The sequence below is a fragment of the Sturnira hondurensis genome, unplaced genomic scaffold, assembly GCF_014824575.4.
Source record: "Sturnira hondurensis isolate 20B ecotype Veracruz unplaced genomic scaffold, ASM1482457v3 Scaffold0000256, whole genome shotgun sequence".
Taxonomy (NCBI): domain Eukaryota; kingdom Metazoa; phylum Chordata; class Mammalia; order Chiroptera; family Phyllostomidae; genus Sturnira; species Sturnira hondurensis.
In genome coordinates this window covers 6,518,245-6,538,715 of record NW_028072887.1, presented here as the reverse complement: position 1 = coordinate 6,538,715, position 20,471 = coordinate 6,518,245, and the positions used below count along the sequence as shown (strand labels likewise).

Sequence of the window (20,471 nt, the reverse complement as noted above, 5' to 3'; positions counted from 1 at the left end):
TGGGTTGTCAAAGGACCACACACTGAAAAAGGTCAATTACTGGCAATCAGCCTTAAAGTCTTTGTTTTAAAAAATAACAAAAAAGTATACTCTGGTTTCTCTTCAAATCATATAAATCTTTTTCCTTTTACTTAAAAAATAACAAAAACTTAATTATGCATTACAGTTAATAAGTTTTATAAAAGACACAGAATAATAAAGTTTAAAAGAGTATATAAAAAGAATGGTAAAGATAAAAACAAAAATTAAAAAAATAGAAAATTAAAAACATCAAAATTAATAATTAAAATAAATTTTATTCCTTCTGAAAGTTTAATAAAATAGACATAGCTTCAAATGTGTCTAAGGAAGAACGGAAAATTAATATATGAGGATATTCAGAGGGCAGAACAATGAATTAAGCTAAAATATATTTAATACAATTTCATGTTTTATTTGAAAACTTAAATTTTAAAATGATATTATTGTAATTCATTTGAGAAGCTAAACTGATAAACCACAAAATTCCATAAAAAACAAAGACAGAAAAATTCTAGCAAAAGCCAATCAATATATTAGGAGACAAATAGTTTTATAGACAAGGTCTTTCTTTTCTTTCTTTGTTATATAACTACTCAGGAATATCAAAAGATAATAAGAAATGTTTTCCAGTTCATTTGAGATATATTAGTAATAGTTAAAATAATTTATTATAAATCTTATTAATTTTATTCATATTGATACTATAAACTAACACATTAAGAGTGCTGGCTACATACTCTGTGGTTTATTTGGATTATTTAATTCTTATTGAAAGTTTTCTGATGTACATAGCATTTGTATGCTAGTATTAGAGATAGCAAGGCTGAAATTTTGCAAAGCTGAAAAAAGGAGAAGTGTCTTGCTCAGGGTACATATTAGACAAAAGTTGGAAGTAAATGTATATAACCTGATTACAGAGTCTATATTCCTAATTTCTCTGCTAATCTAAGTGAACAGGTATGAGAGTGCACACCAAGTAGAGGAAAGAAAATAAAAAAGAGTGTGAGAAAAGCTGGAAAGAAAAAAAAGAGGAAGAAGAAAGAGGAAGAAAAACAGTTTCATTTAAAATACATTTTATTTCTCAAAGGAATGCAAAAACATTATTTTACTTCGAATTCCCTTTCTACAGAAGAATATTTTGATAACTCATAACTCTCCTTGGATATTACTTTTGAGTAAGGGAAAATAGGTATATTTGACTGGAAATAAATTATTTGTTTAATTTGACTACTTAGAAGACTGCCTCAGCACCCCAAGACGGATGAACAGTAAAACACATTGGACAAGTGTGCTGGTGATGGTTTCTTCTTAGAGGACAATGAAAAACTTTGAACACCTGAATCCGGGGCTGGAAATTGAAGTAGAGAAAATGTGTACCTTGTTTAAAAAAGGTAAACTTCTACCATACCTCAAAAATGTTAATTCTTCTATGGATAAAAATTTCAAAGTAAGATGATGGATCTCACAGAAGAATTAAAATCTGCCATGGTCATGTCTGGTATTATCTTAGTTCTCATGTGTTCAAAGTCTACACGCAGAAGGAACTTTATCCAAGGGGACAATAGATCAAATCAATTTACCAGTGACACCAGACTACTATCAAGAAAGACCATGCCCCTGGCCCAGATTTGCCCTGGTGACCCAGGTCCTCACATTTCGTGGCTAATCTTTCAACTCTGAGACTTAATTATGATCTAAAGACAGACCTTGCAACCCATTTTACTGGCTTCAAAATTGCCTTTATTCATGACCTACTGTTTGAGTTCAGTCCCCTTACTGCCTGTGCCAACACTTGTCAGAATCAGATTACTAAAGAACAAACAGCTTTATAAAGAAGGATGAGCAGGTGAGGTAGAGGACAAAGATACAAAGACTTAGGCTCTTCAAGAGAGCTTATTTGGTGCCCTGGCTGGTGTACCTCAGTGGATTGAGCGCGGGCCTACGAAGCAAAGGATTGAGGTTCGATTCCCAGTCAGGGCACATGCCTGGGTTGCCGGCCAGTTCCCAGTGGGGGACACATGAGAGGCAACCACACATTGATATATCTCTCCCTCTCTCCTTCCCTTCCCCTCTCTCTGAAAATAAATAAATAAAATATTTAAAAAAAAACAAAAAAAAAGAGAGCTCATTTGGGAAAGAAATACCACATACACATTTCTACAGTGAGCAGAGCTTGCAACTGTAACATAAATGTGACTTGAAATGTTTTTCTTTTAGAAATAGTCTAAGCACAGAGCTAATCACTTTAGAATGTTTATCTTATTGTTTGCTTTAAGCCAAGTGTTTCCAACTGAAGTTTCACACTTCGTACAATTTTAAAAGAGTCATAGTCTGCCATTCATCCATTAGTCAATTTCCTTTTATAACTGCATATATATAGTTACAAATCAGAATTTGTAACTATTTTATTTAAATTTTGTAATTACATAAAATTTGGTATTACTCTGAAAAATTCTATTTTACAGGTAATACATGAAAGAAAACATTTATTTTAAATTATAGGCAAATATCCAACCCAAATTTGAAACAGACATTTCTATACCTTCCTTAGAAATGTAAAATGTAATCAAATACATTTAATTCTAGCAATTAAAGGATGGGCTAATATAAGAAAACAAACATTTGTTATCATATAAATACTCAATACTCAATATAATTGAATATTCAATTCAATTATAGTATTGAAAACAGAATCACTGCATGCAGAAGAATGAAACTGGATGCCTATATCATTCCGCTCACAAAAATTAACTGGAAATAAATTAAAGATTTAAGCATAAGACCTTAAAGCATAAAACTTTCAGAAAAAAAAAAGGAAAAGTGCTCCTTCAGATTAGCCTTGGCAGTAGTTTCCTGGATATGACGCCAAAAGCACAAGCAACAAAAGCAAAAATAAATACTTGGGGTGACATCAAATTTAAACCATTCTGCACAGCAAAAAAAAAATCAACAAAATGAAAAGGCAACTTGTGAAATGAGATAAAATATTTGCAACCTGTATATTGATAAAATATTAATATCTCAAACATACAAAAAGTTTATACAACTCAACTGCAAATAAACAAACAATCAAAACTGATTGCAAAATAAGCAGACCTGAATAGACAGTTTTACAAAGAAGATCTACAAATGGCCAACAGGTACATGAAAAGGTGCTGGACAGCACCAGTCATTAGGGAAATGCAAACAAAAACTACAATGAGATATTACCTCACACTGTTAGAACAGTTTTCCATAAAGAGATGAGACAAGGCCTAGCAAGGATGTGGAGAAAAGGGAACTCATGTGCGCTGTTGGTGGGAATGTAAATTGCTGCAGCCACTGTGGAAAACAGTGTGGACATTCTCCCAATAGTTAAACACAGAACTACCATATGATTAAGCAATTTCACTTCTGGTTATAGAGTCAAAGAGATATCTGCTGTGGTCACAGCAGCATTATTCAAAATAGGCAAGACATGGAAATAATCTTAGTGTCTATTGATGGATGAGTGGATAAAGAAAACATTGTAAAAAATTTGACAATTACAGCAAATAATCTTGATAAAATTGCCAAAAATGGAAAATATAAAAAGTCTGAACATTATGCATAATATTTATCAGAAATGAATATCAAAGATTATTTTATTATTCAAATATAAACATGTTTCCATTAAGTCAAACACAAGAGAGTGGTATCTGCTTCCACAATATTAATAATTTTACCAGGTCTAAATAAATAAATAAATAAAAACAGAACAATGAATATATGATCATTTTGTATATGATAAATGTGACTCAATTAGCCTAGAAAAGAGCTTTTTCAAAATGGTGTTGATACAATTAATGGTTTATTGATTTATTATTGTTTCTAAGTGTGATGTGTGTGTGGCTTGAGTCTCTTCCTAGGCATATACTTGAACATGAATTCCAAGTGAATTTAAATATTTTTTAAAAATTTAAAATATATTGATTAGAACAAAATACATGACTTTAGCCCTCACCAGTGTGGTTCAGTTGGTTGGGCTTTGTTCCACAAAGCCAAGTATCACTGGTTAAATTTCTGGTAAGGGTATGTGCTTGGGTTGCAGGCTTGGCCCCTGGTCCGGGGCCTAAAGGCAACCAGTTGATGTTTTTCTATCGCATCCATGTTTCTTTCCCTGTCTTTCTCTTTCTTTTCCCCTTTTTCTAAAAACAAGTAAATAATTTTTTAATAAAATGCATGACTTTAAAATATCCTTGACCTTAAAATATCCTTACAATAAGGATGAGAAACTGAAGCAAGAACCCAAAATCAAGGAGACATAAAAATGACTACATGTTTTTAATAATCTACATGACAAAAGCTTTCCATATGCAAACATCACAAACAACTGGCAGAGATGAAATATTTGAAACAAACATAACAGAAAGTCTCCTCAATTCATAGTTGTGTAGGGCCTTGATAAATCATAAGGACATGGCAAGCATTGCTTTGAAAAGGTAGCAAAGGCTATCAACAGAAGTTTCATAGAATAGAATTTTAAATGACCAATATATACGTGAAACTCACCAGTTGTCAGATAAATAGAAATAAAACATTTTTGGAAATAATGTTTTTACTATTCAAGTTTTTTAAAAATTAAATAAATAAAAATAATATCGGTATAGAAACACTTTGGAAAATGGTCTCACTCTCTTACACTGTTATACAAACTATAAATTGATGTAAAATATTTGGAGGTTAGTAGTGTTGTCCAAATGTGTACACAGTCTCATCTCATAATCCAAAATAAAGAAGATATAAATGTGAAGTTTAAAAGGTCTTGCAGAAATAAGTGGACATGTTTTTTGGAGAAATAAGAAGTTCGTATCAAAGAACAGAACCACTAAGTACAAGAATTCTGAAAATATCATATCAACTTAGCACCAACTGAAAAATAAAACTGCTGATCTTTTATATATTTTAACTCAACAACACATGGTATGGTTTTCACACCTTGATGGGAAAAATACATGATTAGCTCTATCACAAGGGAATTACTACACCAAGAAAGGGAACCTAAGACACAAAATTACAAGGACATGATAACGTGAGTAGGATATAACATTTTAACTTTCAACTGAAAGTGGGCTACCATGCATGGCCACCCAAATGAAGATACTGGTTAGAAATCAAGATAAAATCAGAATAGGCATCAATGATAACAATAACAACAACAGAGGTTTTTAGTTTGATACAGACCTGATTTTTGTGCTTAATGACATCTGGATTATTACCAATCTTCCCCCTTCTCCCAAATCTCATCACTGTTCACTGTAAATTAATCTATGACAGTAGATTCTCATTGCTTTGTTTCCTCTAACTATAGGTATCATTGCTAGGACTTGTTTGAGGTCTAGGAGAGAGCAGAAGTTTCTCCCTTCACGTGCTTGGGAGGTGCGTTGTGATAACTCCCTACCAAGAATGGCCATATGCCCCAAGAGTTGACAGTCTAATTAGTTTTCACACATTGAGGTAACTGGTGGCAGGTGAAAAAGGCACTTTATTGTAATATAAACTTTTTGAAAAACAAGAGATTTGGAGTTAATTTTTGCTTTTTTGTTTTGGACTTTCACATTTTAAAAAAAAAGCCAGGATGCATTATAGATCATTAAAAAATCTGCTGTGTTTTTACGGTAAAAGATAAGATATCAAATGCATTTTATGCTTTTGACATGGTGCTCCAAGCCAGACCCCAGACCTGTTTGGAACTAGCTGTACCCTCATATCTTTCCAGTTCTAGAAGTGTTTTTGGCAGGCAGGCAGGTATGAAAACATCAACTTAGATGGCTTCTCACAACATGAGAAACATTGCAGTGCTTTACATATATGGATTGTTACCTTATGTATTAGAGAATTGTGAAGTGTGCCACCGATTCTGTTTCACTCCTGTACACGTTCTTCATCCATCTTCCTTGAAACATCCCTTTAGTCAGTTTGTACATTCTTTAGGAATTCACAGTGACTCTTCTTACACTTGTATTAAGTCTAAGGGAATCTGACTCCATGACCCAACATGAATTGTCTATCCACTGTTCTCTAGCACAAAGCGTTTGCTTCCTTCATACCCATCCCTGCATGCACACATACGACGAACCATTTAATGGTGCTGTAGCTCTCATGCAGTGCCAGTCTGCTGCTCTCCTCTCTCCTCCTCTCACACCACACAACCAGTCTGCTCAATTTAAGTCAACTTTTTCTGTAAGACACATTTATCAACCCTGTCAACTCATAAAATTATATTACACTTTGAAGCAATAGTAGCCCCAGTTAACACAAAGTTAATCCTTGATTATTTATTTTTATTTGTATTATAATTCTAGTTTTGACTGAATGGTCAAACATCTTTGTAATATTTACCAGTCATTCCATGTTTCACTCAATTATCTCTTGAGAGTCCTTATATAACGCTTCTTAAAATCTTTATCATTAAATAGTTGATTTTCAAGCCAAATCAGCACTTTGAAAGCAATAATATCTACAGTGAGAATTTTATTTTATTAGAGCTTTTTAAATAATGCTTCTCTGTATTGATTATGACTTACCATTTTCACACTGGTCAATGAAAAAATGCATTGCTTTAAAAGAAAACAACTACCACAAACTTCAAACAACAGAGGCTAACCATGGACAGGTGGCTGAATTGCTTATAGGTTGGCTGATTGGTTTTGAGACTTTCCACATTGTGGTAATCAGTCTGGATTTTCCCATGGTTGGCATGTCACCCTACAGCTGTTAGAAGGATGGTAGGTGTGATAAGCTGTCATTACCACATAGTGGGTATGTGTTTAAATCACAGTGAGTACCCTTTTGGCTGCTTTTAGGGGCAGCAGAGGCCCTAATTCAAAGAAGGTGCAGCTACCTGTCAAGAGTAACATGGACTGCTACTCACATTGTCTGCAACATTCTCAATTGTACCATGAATGTTATAAAGTGGGCAGTGGCACCTCACTGTGACTAATGAAGATGTGACCAATGGCACATTTGGAAATAATCTGGTATCTTTTGAAATATCAAAATCAACTCAAATTTAAGCCTCTTATTCTCCCTAAGTGAAATGGCTTTTTTAGAAGACTAATTTTGAATTTATATGAGCCACTTAATGATATTTAAGATGTGCTGTTTAATTTTCCTGGTTATATCTGTTTTGCAAATGAGGGCTCTGTTTTATGGAGTGTCATTTGGGAACATTTTGTAAACTTGCAATCACAAATCAGGCAGAGCCAATGTGATAAACTCCCTCATTAACCACTACGATTTCTGGGTAAAGCTTCTTCTAGTTCAGTCTCTTACCAATAAAAGTTCCTTAATAAATGTCTGTTAAATTAATTCATGAGTACATTTGTTCTTTTTTTAAAATAATGGGCTTGAACTTGATGGCTAATATGCTTTTCTGACCTCAAATGCTATCTACATATTCTCAAAAGGAAGATACTTCCTGCCATGTATAACCAGGATTATTCACAGAAATTCATGTTTTTTAAATGAGTGGTTTTTCAAAAAGGAAGATGATAGCGGGTTTTGTCTTTTTTTCTAAGAACTCTTTTCTGTCACTGTGTCCTTTAAAATCCTCTGAATGCCCAGTGCTTCAGTATAAAGCTCAGTGTAGCTCCTTCTGTTACAATTCTCTCCTGAACTAATAAAACTTACATGAAGGTGACGGCGACACACAGAGTAGGTAATAGAATGAGTTGGGTAAGTTGAAAGCAATTTGAGAAAGAGGACAATAGGTGTAAAACAGGATCTTTCCAGTTGCCTAGCAATTAATACCTATGTATCAAAAAAGTGTTAAGTAACCATATTCCCTGTAAAAAATACTTGCAAGAACCTGCTTATGAGTCCCTCACTCCATGTTAAGAAGTTGTCCAGATAGTATTATTAATTCTGTTTTATTTAACATAATGACACAAGTATGTGTTTCAAAGAAATTGATTTGTTGTAAGTATCCAGAGATAAACTTTGGGTTAATGACTTCATGAAATATATGGTTAGCTTTGTGGTGGAATAAAATAATGCAGTAAAATTAAGATGACATATTCAAATATTTGAATTTATAAATCTCTCAAAAATTTAGATTTCATGATTTTACTCCAAATATTTAATTTGTAAGTGGATATAAATGATTCTTAGAAAAGAATGCAAATCAACATTTTCTAATAGTTAATCATTAAAGTCATTAATATGTTGGCCATTCCATTTGAAGAACACTAGTGCAGAATTTGAAGTTATTTGTCAGAAGTAGAAGAAAATCTATTTTTTTACTGCTAAAAAATGTCATCTAATGAGTTTTATTATCCTCAGCTATTGCTCTATTCTCCAGCACCAGTATATCCACTCTAATTGGGTATAAGAAAGAAAATCAAGATGATATTGTTGACTTTGTACATCCTCAACCTCAGAAGTGCTGACCAGATTCTTAGGGATAGGGAGAATGGGTATCTTATTGTATGGCTGATATTGGCTGAGCTGTGGAAAGCCCAGATTTTCCAAAGTTCTGATGCCAAAACATTGTCGAGTGAGAGAATCACTGGGTGAACCTGATATGCATCTCCTGGAGTTGGTTTAACCTACCCATTGAATCTTAGGTCTTAGCCTGCTTCCCTTCTATAGAATACTGAGGAAGATTGTTGGAACAGGACACACTAGTTGAGGAATCAAGGACCAAGATACCAGATGTCTGAGAAGAAAGTATCAGCAACTCTCCGCTGAACCCAAGATTCCTGCTGCCCTTGAAGAGCACATAAGAGAAGCTTAGCAGCTCAATGACTACTTTCAGAAAATATGTCCAATAGAAACACATTAAATGAGGGCTCCCCACACAGTACTGAAAGGTAGCCCAATATAGGGGGCCCTTTTTTCCTATTTTCTCATCCTTCCTATCCTCAATGCCAAAGGAGCTACAGCTAAAAGACAGAAAATACAATCAAATTAACTCTCCTATAGGTTGGGCATAGGTTAGAGGTAAAGAATGAACTGCAAGGAGAAGAGAGATCCAAAAGAGCTTGTCTGAAGGCAGAAATTACTGAAAAAAAAATTTATAGCCTTCTGGATTCCAATTGTTCAATAAACCAGCTGCACATGTACAGAGTAAAGAGAGAAGGGTGAGGAGTAGAGAGCTAAAAGGGGGGGAAGAGAAAAAGAACAGAAAATAATATCAGAACTTTGTATATATTCCTTAGAACTACACTACTCAAAATTATGGTATATGGGCTAGCAGCATAAGCATAACCTGAGAACCTTTTAACAACGCAGAATCTGGGCTCTGCATATGTACTTCCATATACCTAAGTAGAGGTTCTTATAATTTAGTATATATTAGACTCACAAGGAGAGTTTGAAAAGTTGATTCCTTGGCCTACCTCAGAACTTCTGAGTCAGCATGTCTCAGGTGGACCAAGAGATTCTAAATTTATGCAAACTCCTAGATTATGCTGATGGTACTCATCCATGGACCACATTTTGAATTACTAACACAGGGAGAAGCTAAAAATTGGTACTTATCTACTTGTTTGATTTCCCCAATAATTAAAAATTATCTGCACAAGAGGGAGGTGGAGTGGGATTGCCCTTTACTTCATTCCAACCATCAAGTCCCCTTTTGCATGCAATAAAGTCCCACTTTTCACCCTGGCTGGTGTTAGCTCAGTGGATTTAGTGCGGGCGGGCCTGCAAAGCGAAGGGCCACTTTTCTTCCTCCCTTATTTTATAGAATTGTTAAAGTGCTTAGGATTGGATATGTAGTTAGATGTGAAAATGAACAAAGTATGGACAAAAACAAGTATAATAACAAAGGGCAGATCCCTTCTTAATTTCTTTTATTCTTCTATTCTCTGACTAGACTTTCATGCATGTAATTCATTTTCCTCAGCATTTCTCATAAGAATAGGAGCTGAGTGTATTCTCTTAACATCTCTGTTTTCTCCTTCAAGGGATCTAAAGAAAAAAAAGGAACTGAGAAATATCTAACAGAACAGAAAAACATTACATAAAACCTGCTACATAATTTGCCAAAGTCTCAATTCCATTTGTTTTATGAAAATGTGAAGCTTGTATTTTTTTATCAGGCTAGAAAATGAAAACTCATGGCAAATCATTTTTTGAGAAAATTGTCCATTTTATTTCATTTATTTTTTTATTTAATTCTTGTTCAAATACAGTTTTCTGTCTTATATTCCCAGCCCCGCCCCCGCCAGTGCTCCCCACCTTCCTCCCATTTCCATCCCCCACCTTAGTCCATGTGTCCTTTATACTTGTTCATGTGAGTCCATCCCCTTTTCTCCTGTGATTCTCTCCCCTCTCCCCTCTGGACCCTGTCAGCCTGTTCCGTATTTGAGTGTCATTGGTCATATTTTGCTTGCTTGTTTGTTTTGTTGTTTAGATTCCTGTTAACTGTGATATCCCAAAGAAGCTAAAGGCCATGGCAAATCATTATACTGCACCTCTGTTATGAAAATCTGCCATTCACAAAGAAAGCAACAGCCATTTCCTTTTCATGAGGAAATGATCAGAGACCCTTCGATGAGAAGTTGGGTGAAGCATCTTAGAGAAAAGATAAGAAGAAAATTTTGCACAGCCTATCCTCATCCCAGCAGTCTTCTCTGAGAGTCTCCTAGGGGATGGCTGAAGCCTTCTTCTCTGCTCTCAGCAGGAGAGCCACAGGAGACACTCAGTTGGCAGCCACTGTCAGACCTATCTCAGCAGCTTCTTCTTCCCCATGATTGTTCCCATTAACAATAGGAGAGGGTTTCATCCCTATGCAGTTTTTAACTCTCTGAAGTAGAGGTCACAAACATCCTAATCAACTGCATAACCCAATAATTAGATGATGCTTCTGAACAGCACATATTCACTGAATATTGGATGGAAATCAGAGGGGAAATGATGAGTTTCTCAACATTTATTTTTCACATGCTGCTAAATCACACCTATTTGACATAGGAGAATCCTTTTTTTTTTCTTTAAGTACAAATTAAGACCTCACTTCTCTTAGGGTTAATATGTGTTTTCCCTACGAGGTTGTTCTTGTGCTTAGATCCAGTAAGTATTGCATAAGTGATTGCTCAATCAACTTGATAACTTTCCTTCTTGGCCTCCTTCACTTACAAAAATCATTTGTCCCTAAATAGTATGTCCAAGCAGGTTTCTAATCATAGCAGTTTCTATCCCATTTAACTCCCCAAAATAAAGGCTAAGCTAAAACCCAAGGTTTAGAACTCTTAGGTGAGCTTCAGTGAGATTCTCAATAAAGAGTGGCTGGAAAAGTAAAATATCCATGAGGAAATCTTACAGATATTTTTACAGCACAATGGGGTAGTGCCCTTCTTGTCTCACTAAACCAAGCTTCTGTAAAAGTCTTCGTTTGTGTACCTCTATATACTAGCTTCAAAATAAATTTGTATCTTTAACGCCCTGGCTGGTGTAGCTCAGTGGATTGAGCGCGGGCCTGCGAACCAGAGGATCGTGGTTTGATTCCCAGTCAGGGCACATGCCTGGGTTGCAGGTCAGTTCCCTGCAGGCCAACTCCCAGCAGGGGACGCACGAAAGGCAACCATACATTTATGTTTCTCTCCCTCTCTCCTTCCCTTCTAAAGATAAATAAATAAATAAAATCTTTAAAAAAATTTGTATCTTTAATATGTTTACATTTCTCTGCTTCACTTTATTTTATCTATAAATTTACTGAAAAGTGCTATGAATGATAAAGCAACTTTTTAAAGATATATATTGTTATTTTGCACCCAGAAACTTGATGTTTTGAAAATGAGATATACATATTGACCTGACTCTCCTTTGATGTAATAAAAAATAAAGAAAGCAGAATTTTGAAACATGCTAAGGGTTTTGGAGGGTTTGGGGACTGGGGAGCCACAGCTTAGTTCTCCCACCACTGTCACTTTAGCCAAGGTCACTATGACCTTTTGGTTAGCCTACTAACCAAATTGGGTAGTCAGATGCTGGTGCTTGGGACAGCCCTAGCAGCTAGAATTTGAGGAAAGACATTCTTGGGAAAAGAGAAATTCTTAAATTCTGAGCATAAAAATCTCACATAAGTTTGTGGTTGACACTTGAATTGCTTACACACAAGATGAGATCCCATACAGTCTAGGAGAAACAATAGTTCTAAAGGAAGAAAGATCTGACCAGAGGTTTCAATTGCTACTGGCTCATGGGGAGAGAGAGTTTTATGTTCACTTCATGTCAAGCTAGGGCCTTGACAATCATCTTGAACTTTCCCATAAGGACCATGTCTTATAATTAAAACCCATATCCTAGAACAAAGAAATTCTTTCTGGGATTAAAAGAAAATAAGAGAGAAAACAAAATACATAGATTGGCTTATATATAGTATAGCTTTAATTCAAACTTCAATAAAATCAAAATGACTTACTAGTAACAGACTGTTAAAACATAATTCAATCCAATTTAGAGGAAAACAAAAATTCAATCTCTTCAACACATCACTTAAAATATTCAATACAAAATAAATAGCAACTAGACATAAATATACGCAGGAAACTATAATGCATAGTGTAGAGGAAAACAGAAAATAGATGCAGAAAATGACCAAGGCTTTGGAATTAGCAGAGGAGACTTCAACATAATTATATTAATTCTGTTCCTGACCATGATGAAGCAACTGGAGCTGTCTTGCCCGACTGATGTGGCCATCTAAAATAAAAAGACAAAATATTTAGACAACTATTTAAAGATATTAGAATATAGTCATTGCAAAACCGCAAGGCTTGTGAGAAGGAAGAAAAAGGAGATGAGATCTACAATCATCCTAGCTTTCTATCAGAAAACATATTTCAGGGTAACACAAATATAGGAGGAAAATTTTACCAAGTTTAAGAGTGAGAGATCAGAGTTCAGGGAGGATTAGCTGGTTGAATTTCAGAGGAATTAAGGGTGCTAAGTGGAGAAAGAGTCTTGGAAAACTAGTGGAGACTACCTTTGAGTTGATCATTAAATTATGCGGCTTGCATGTGTTTGATGAAACTCTATAGGCAAAGTAAAGAATGACAGAAAAGCAATCAGCTAAACTATTTCCACAAGGCTGCAAAAAAAACTGAGTTGTAACCAGAGTGGACATTCCCAATTTAAGTATGAAGGATTCTCAGTAAAGATTGCAGAATAATCATGCCCTGGGAGTAGGGGTAAACTAGCCCTGTACTGAAAGATTTCCTAGATCCACCATAACTAAATAAAAAAAATAAAACTTTAAAGAATCAGGATGATTGATATATAACTTCACTATCCATCAGAACAAAGTCCAGTATTTTTTGAAGAAGATAACAAAACCCATGAATCAATAATGCCATATTTACAATATGCAATTTTAAATCAAAAATTTCTAGCAATCATGAGAAAAGTGTGAGTCAAAACCAGGGAACAAGTTGGTCAACAGGCAGAAATAGATGCAGATATGAAAGAGACATAAAGTTGGCACTCTTAAAAGACCTACTTAAAATATGATCAAGAACTAAATGATGGGGAGAGAAGCAGAAGCAAAAACAAACATAAAAAGCTTACTACAAAAATTTATCATGTAAAATAAATAATCAATTAAGTGAGTTATAGACTTTTGAAAAAACTACCACACTTAAAAACACATTAATAAAAACTATACTTTCAAAGACACTGAAATACAGAATGTGCTGACAGGGTCCAGAGGGTAGAGGGGAGAGAAGCACAGAGTAAAAGGGGATGGACTCACATGAATAAGTATGAAGGACACATGGACAATAACTAAGACGGGGGGCGGAGATGGGAGGGTGGTGGGGAGCACTGGGGGGGTGCAGGGCTGGGAATACAAGAAAGAAAACTGTACTTGAACAAAAGTTAAATAAAAAAAATAAAAAAAGACTATACTTTCAGGGATCATTTCTGTAGTTCGTTACTAGAGAAGTTTCTCTGAATGTGTAGAGCACAGAAACTGTGAGGAAAGGATGGAGCGTTCTCTCCTGAGTGTGAAGTCGCCTTTTGGTGTTGTTTTGGTAACTGCCATTTGCTGTCAATAATTGTTTTTCTCTCTCCTTGTGGAGAATAAGAGGGACAGAACACTGTCTGAGTGTTTTTTAAGACACATTAATAGAAATTATAAAAACTGAAATATAAGAACAAATACCAACACAAAGTGAACAGAGCCATAATGACTCCTGTAGTCATAGAAAGATGTCCAACACATTTATAATCAAAATCCTGAAAGGAGAGGAACAAGAATAAAGATCTAATACTAAAAATTTTCCAAATTTGGTAGAAAGTATAAACCTATTCATTCAAAATTATCAGTGAACTCTAAGCAGAAGAAACACCCACACATGAAAAAATAACATGTAAAGTCATGTCATAATCAAATTTCTGAAAACCAGTAATAAAGAGAAAGTTTTAAAAGCATCTTGTAACACATTACACAGAAAATTGTCAAGTGGGAAAACTAGAGTCAACAGAGAAAAGAAAAACATTAAAATTTTTAAAAAATAAGATTTTTTTCAGGAAAACAAAGCTGAGAGAATTTATCCCAATGCACTGACTCAAAGGATTAAAGAAAATTTTAAGATTTAAGAAATAATTATGCCAAATGAAATTTTGGATTTACACAAAGACAGTATACATTCTTTGATTGTTTTCTCCCTCCATCTCCAACCTCTTTTTTCATCATCATTTCTTCTTTCTCTGATTTTGACTCTCTGGCTTTCCTGTTAGAAGGAATTACTTGTTTTTACTTTAGGTCTACCAGGAAGATTCAGGATAATCTCTCCACCTCAAGAACTATAACCTCATTACATCTTCAAAATACTGGTTGTCCTGTTAGGCAAGATATTTACAAATTCTAGGGATTATGGCATAGACATCATTGAAAGGTCATCTTTCCATCTTTGCATTTCCATAAAATGAAAATGTATCTTAGTCTCTCATTAAGGTAAGCAATTATCAATATTATATTTCAGCATTCCAAGTCTTAAATATTTCCTCAAAAGAAATAAAAGCATATATTTTATAAATATTTAAGCAAAGATTTTTGCCTAAAAATATTCATAAAATTCTTATTTACAATAGGCCCACACTGGAAAGAGCACAAATGTTCATTAATAATAGGTGAGTACAAAAGTACATTGTCTTAAATTTGTAATAGAACACAATATTCAGAAATAAAGTACAATGAACTATTAATATATAAACAACATGGATAAGTCTTTGTGTTGTAGCCTTTCAAGGCCAGGCAGTTTTACTCGGAATTCAAGCAGTCAGGACAATGTACACAGAGCCATAGGAATGCCTGACCTGCCTTTATTTAAGGTTGGGGCAATCAACCCATGTCATACTGCAGGAATCTCCAACTCCCTTATATACTAAATGCACATGAAGCCAGCTGGTTTCCAAGATATTATATAAGAAAGCATAATTTTGTGCATGTGGGCCCACTCAAAGCTATGGGAATAGAATTTATCGGACCCAGGCTATAAGAATCGTGTTTATCTTACTTGTCCAGACATCTTGGTGAGGGAGACTGACTGACTCCATTTACCCAACAATCCACCCCTTCGAGGTTCTTCACCTTACAATCTACCTGAGGGCGCCATAAATAAAAGAGGGAATGAAGAAGGTGGAGTAAGAAAGAAAGTGTACAGTATTAGGTTTATACAGAAATTTTCTAAAAATTAAATAAAGTGAGAGAAAGAAAAAGGGAAAAAATATATAAAAATAAGAACCAAATTGGAGAGAAAGCTCCTCCACAGCACTATCAACAACCAATTAGCTAAATTAACATGGGTGGGAGGTAAATAAGAGGGGAAAAGAAAGATATAAACACTTGAGAAATGTCCAGAGGAAAGGAAAGTGATTTTGAGGTGATAGAGAGAAAGGGAGCACTAAGAGTTTGAAATGAAAACCAGGCTAAGACAGGGAAAAGTTAAAATTTGAGGTGAAAAGAAAAAGAAAAAAAGAAGAAAAAGGGCAGGATGAAAGAGAGGAAAAAAGGAAGAAACAGGCCAAGATAGGCCGAAATTAAAATGTGAGACATAAAAAAGAGTAGAAGAGGGCAACAGTAAAATCTGAGATTTGAAATACAAAATTAGTGAAGCTCTAGAGATAAAATTGAAAAAATGCAACAACAACTACCTTATCCACAGCCAACGAGCTAAGATTGCTAAAGGTAGAGAGAGGACACAGGTATTTAAAGAGAGGGAAAAAGAATGACTACTGACAAGAACATTGGTTTGGAGAGGCTAGATGGGGGAGAAATAGTACAAATGAGGAATGGAAACAAGTTATAGCAAGAGAGAAGACAAAATTTAAAACAGAAATTAAATAAGAAGAAAGAAGACAGTAAAATGGGGTAAGAGAAGGGAGGAGCAAAATAGTGAATTGAAATAAACTGTAGTATAAAATCTAGTGACTTAATATGCACAAACTTGAAGGATAACAAATGAATGTTAAACTATGCAGGTAAGAAAATTATCACAAATCATGGAGAAGACCACAGTGGATTTCATTTCAGTAGCATCTAGTACTTAAAACTGTTTTTTCTCTGTGGTGATGTCTGATGGTGCCCCAGTCTGGCCTCAGGCAGCCAGTTGGAGATAACGTTACAGGGATCTACAGTCTGTGGCTGACTCCTTCAGTTGTTAGTCTAGTCACTCTGCACTCAGCAGTCAGGCTTAAGCACCACAGGGTGGGGCAGGATCCTTCCTGGGTTCAGGGCTATTGTTTCCCCTCAGGCTGCTGCCACTCAGAGGGGAGTGGACTGCCTAAGCACAATGGCTGCAGCAGTATGGTGGATGATTCAGCATGGGGATCCCGGCAGTTACTCTTTCAGTTCTCTCCCCAAAGCATCTGTCCTCAGTCTCTCCTCAAGCATCTCTAGTCCCTCTGCCCCGAGCCCCAGGGTAAGTGGCTGCAAGTGAAAATGTATGTGTTGGTCCTTTAAACAGGTGTTTGCATCCCCAGCCATCAATCTCTGGCAGAGAGCAACCCTGCCCCTTTTCGAAGCTGGATATTATCTGGGTACTTTTGGGGCTCTGGTGCTCCAGGCTGGAAATCCCAGCTTAGGATTTATACCCCCCAGTTCTAAGGGTGATCCAACGACCTGATTAAACATCCCGCCAACACATCAGCAGCTGTCTGTGGGCGCCCAGCCATCCCTCTTATGTCTCCACTGCACTCCTTACCAATCATGTTGTGCTGAAGCAGAGTCTTCTCTCTGCCCCTACTTGTAAGACGTCTCTCTTGCTAATGTTCACTTGTTTGTCCCAGGTGGTTTCTCCACAATTTAGATGTGATTCCAGATCAGTCCTGGGAGGAGGTTAGTGTGACTGCCACTCACTCCTCCGCCATCTTGGATCTCTCCTACCAGGAAGCTCTTAATAACTGCTTTTGGTATATAAACTAAATGCTTTTCATAATAATCATTAATTATTGCAGCATTTTATTCTGGCAGTATCATTTTCCCTTAGATATAAAACTTCCCAGTGAAAGCATCTGGGTCTGGTACTTTCTTTTTGAAGGGTTATTAATTATTGATTCACTTTCTTTGAATATAACAATTCAAATCATTTATTTCTCTTTGTGTGAGTTTTGGTCAGTTGTGCCTTTAAAGGAATTAGCCCATTTCATCTTAATGAAATTCATGGGTGTGGACTTTTAAATAATATTCCTTTATTTTCCTTTTAATGTCCATGTGATTAATAATAATTGTCCTCTTTCTTTTCTGTATGGTAGTAACTTACGTCTTCTCTCCTAGGCCACTCTGGCTAGAGGTTTATCAATTTTACTGACTTTTTTAGTAAAACAATCTATTGTTTTGTTGATTTTCTCTACTAATTTCCTGTTATAAGTTTCATTGATTTCTGCTCCATTTTTTGCCATTCCTTATCTTCTGTTTGTTTTGTGTTTATTCTGTACTTCTTTCTCTAATTTTTGGGGGTGGAAACTTAGATAATTAATTTTACATCTTTTTTCTTTGCTACCATGTACATTCAATGCAATAAATTTCTTCTAAGCACTGCTGTTGTTGGGGCATATAAATTTTGATAGTTTTCACCAAAAATTTTTTTTCTTTTGAGCCATATGCCATTTTACAATGTGTTGTTCTATCTTTAAATATTTTGGAATTTTACAGCTCTCTTGTGAAATTTCTAATTTAATTCTATTGGGGCCTGAGAACATAACTTATGTGATTTCTATCCTTTTAAACTTGTTTAGGTCTGCTTTATGACCCAGAATGTGGTCTATTTTGGTGAATACTCCATGTAATCTTGAGAAGAATGTATATTCTGCGGTTGTTGGGTGAGGTGTTCTATAAATGCTGGTTAGAACTAGTTGACCGACAGTACTGTTCATTGTAACAACATCCTCACTGGTTTTCTGCCTGCTGAACCTGTTCACTACTGGCAGAAGGAAGTCTGTTCCTCTTCTTATGACTCCAGCCACCCTGTTTCAGCATGACCTTCAGCATGAACTGAGGCCATCTGCAATAATTCTATTTCCAAACACAGTCAAATTCTCAGGATCTGGGGTGAGGACCTCAACATAGCTTCCTTTTTTAAAAGGGTTTGGGAGTTACAATTCAACCTACAAAAGCATCATTCACAAGCCATCCCCTGACTAGTGGGTGGTGGGCCCTGGAGCCTAATGTGTAAAACCAGAGGCCAAGCTCCAGAGAAGGCAGTTTCAAATCCCAGCCTTCTTACCAGCGGTAAGATCCTGGGCTGATACCCAATCATTTCCTCTGCCAGAGTGAGGATCTGTCATGAGAGGGAAACGCCCGGACAGGGATTTATATAATGAAATCAGCCTCAGCACAGCCCCCTGCCCCCACAGCAGCCCTCCAGGAAGAGTACAGGTCTGTCTTTAGGCCAGTGGTGCCCTCACCTCTTCCTAGTAGATGCTACATGGTGGGACAGTGTTTCATGAGGAAGTGCCCTGAGTTCTGGCTGGTGGCAGAAGGAAGGAGATTCCAGCAGCACAGTGATAATCCTGGTCCTTGTAGGAGGATACAGGGGCATCATATCATTATCTATTTGGACATCTTCCTTTGTCACTGGGCAGCCAGTGCCTATGGATTGAGCTGGGTGTGTATCTCTGCTGTGGATGATACACACCTCAGTTCTCAAACTCAGGTGTCGTGGACCCATGGCTTCTTCATTTTTCCCAGGGTTTAATTTTTGTTTTGAGGGCACTTAATCTGGGTTAATTCAGGAATCTTGTCCTCTTTCCCCAGGAACAAAGACGTGTGGCAGGTGGGGCTTTGTATGGTGAGGGGCGGGGTCAGGCCCAGGCTTCATCCACCAAATCAACATCTAACATCCCTGAGAAACCCTAGTGGGCCTGGGGCCTGGGCAATCAGCTCCACAGGCTGTGCTAACCCACCCACAGTCCTCTCTGCTTGGGTACTGACCTGCTTGCTCCCTGCTCACAAGCCCAGGGATCATTCCATGTTTCCTGATGTAGAACACAACCCTCCCTCTCCCCAACCCCAGGGCTGACTGGATGAGGTCTCTATGGTTTCCCACCACCCCCAGGTGTGCAGGTGTCATCCTGGAGCTCCCACATCCGGCTGATCCACTGGGATCTCTGGGGAGCTCAGCACAAAGTCTCACCTTCCACCTCAGCAGAGGCAGCACCCTGGCCCTTCTGGCTTTCTGGTGGCTAGGTAGTGCCTGGAGCTCTGCCATCCCCTCCCCATGGCTCTCTCTGCTGGCTTCTCACAGGGCCCCTTCTCAGTGACCCGCCAGTGTCTTGGAATATCTGCATAGGAACCATTATAATGATGACATGTGGGGGGGGGTGCAGGACCTTGAAAAGCTGGTGGAGTAACAGATGGGGCTCCAGGGCCCTGAGAGGGGCTGGGATGGAGCACTGGGGTCAGTGTAGGTGGTGGCATCAGAAGAAACAGATGTGAGACGGGCACTGTGACAGGACAGCTGCCTTAGGTGGCTTGAGGAGGTTCAGGCTTTCTGGGGCATTTGGGGACAGAGCAGCACCGAGAGAGGACAAGGGGTCACTGGATTTGAGAGGTGAGTCCACTAAGACTCTAGTCCCCCAGATACCTTAGCCCAAGTTTTCAGGCTCATGGAGTTCTAGGAAAAAAATAATTCAGTCATGTGAGGGAGGATGTGGGTTTGCTCCTTTCCATGTCAGTTTTCCTGAGTCGGGTCCAGTGCTAGGAACTTTCCACCATTGTCCTGGGAAGTCTTCAGGTCTTTCCGGAGATCCAGAGAGCAGGGGACATTACTGCGTGAGTGACAAGTGACCATAGAGAGGGGTTTCCTCCCTGACTAGGGTCACCGGTCCTTCTCCTGGGATGGGGCAGGGAGCCAGGGAGGACAGGGACAGGCATATCACCTTTGTCAGGCTTACTGTATCCTAGCACACAGCCCTGGGAGGACTCAGGTTCCCAGGCACTCGTTTCTTAAGTGACACTTCTGCCCCTGTTGTCCCAGCCCCCC

At 37.1% G+C, this 20,471-nt stretch overlaps 1 non-coding gene across 1 annotated transcript; it reads left to right on the top strand.

Moving 5' to 3' along the window:
- The first annotated feature begins 13,883 nt into the window (after positions 1–13,883).
- LOC118976483 (small nucleolar RNA U3) lies at positions 13,884–14,096 on the top strand. The gene has a single exon (XR_005064281.1). It is a non-coding gene; the product is annotated as a small nucleolar RNA U3 (small nucleolar RNA).
- The last annotated feature ends 6,375 nt before the right edge of the window (positions 14,097–20,471 follow it).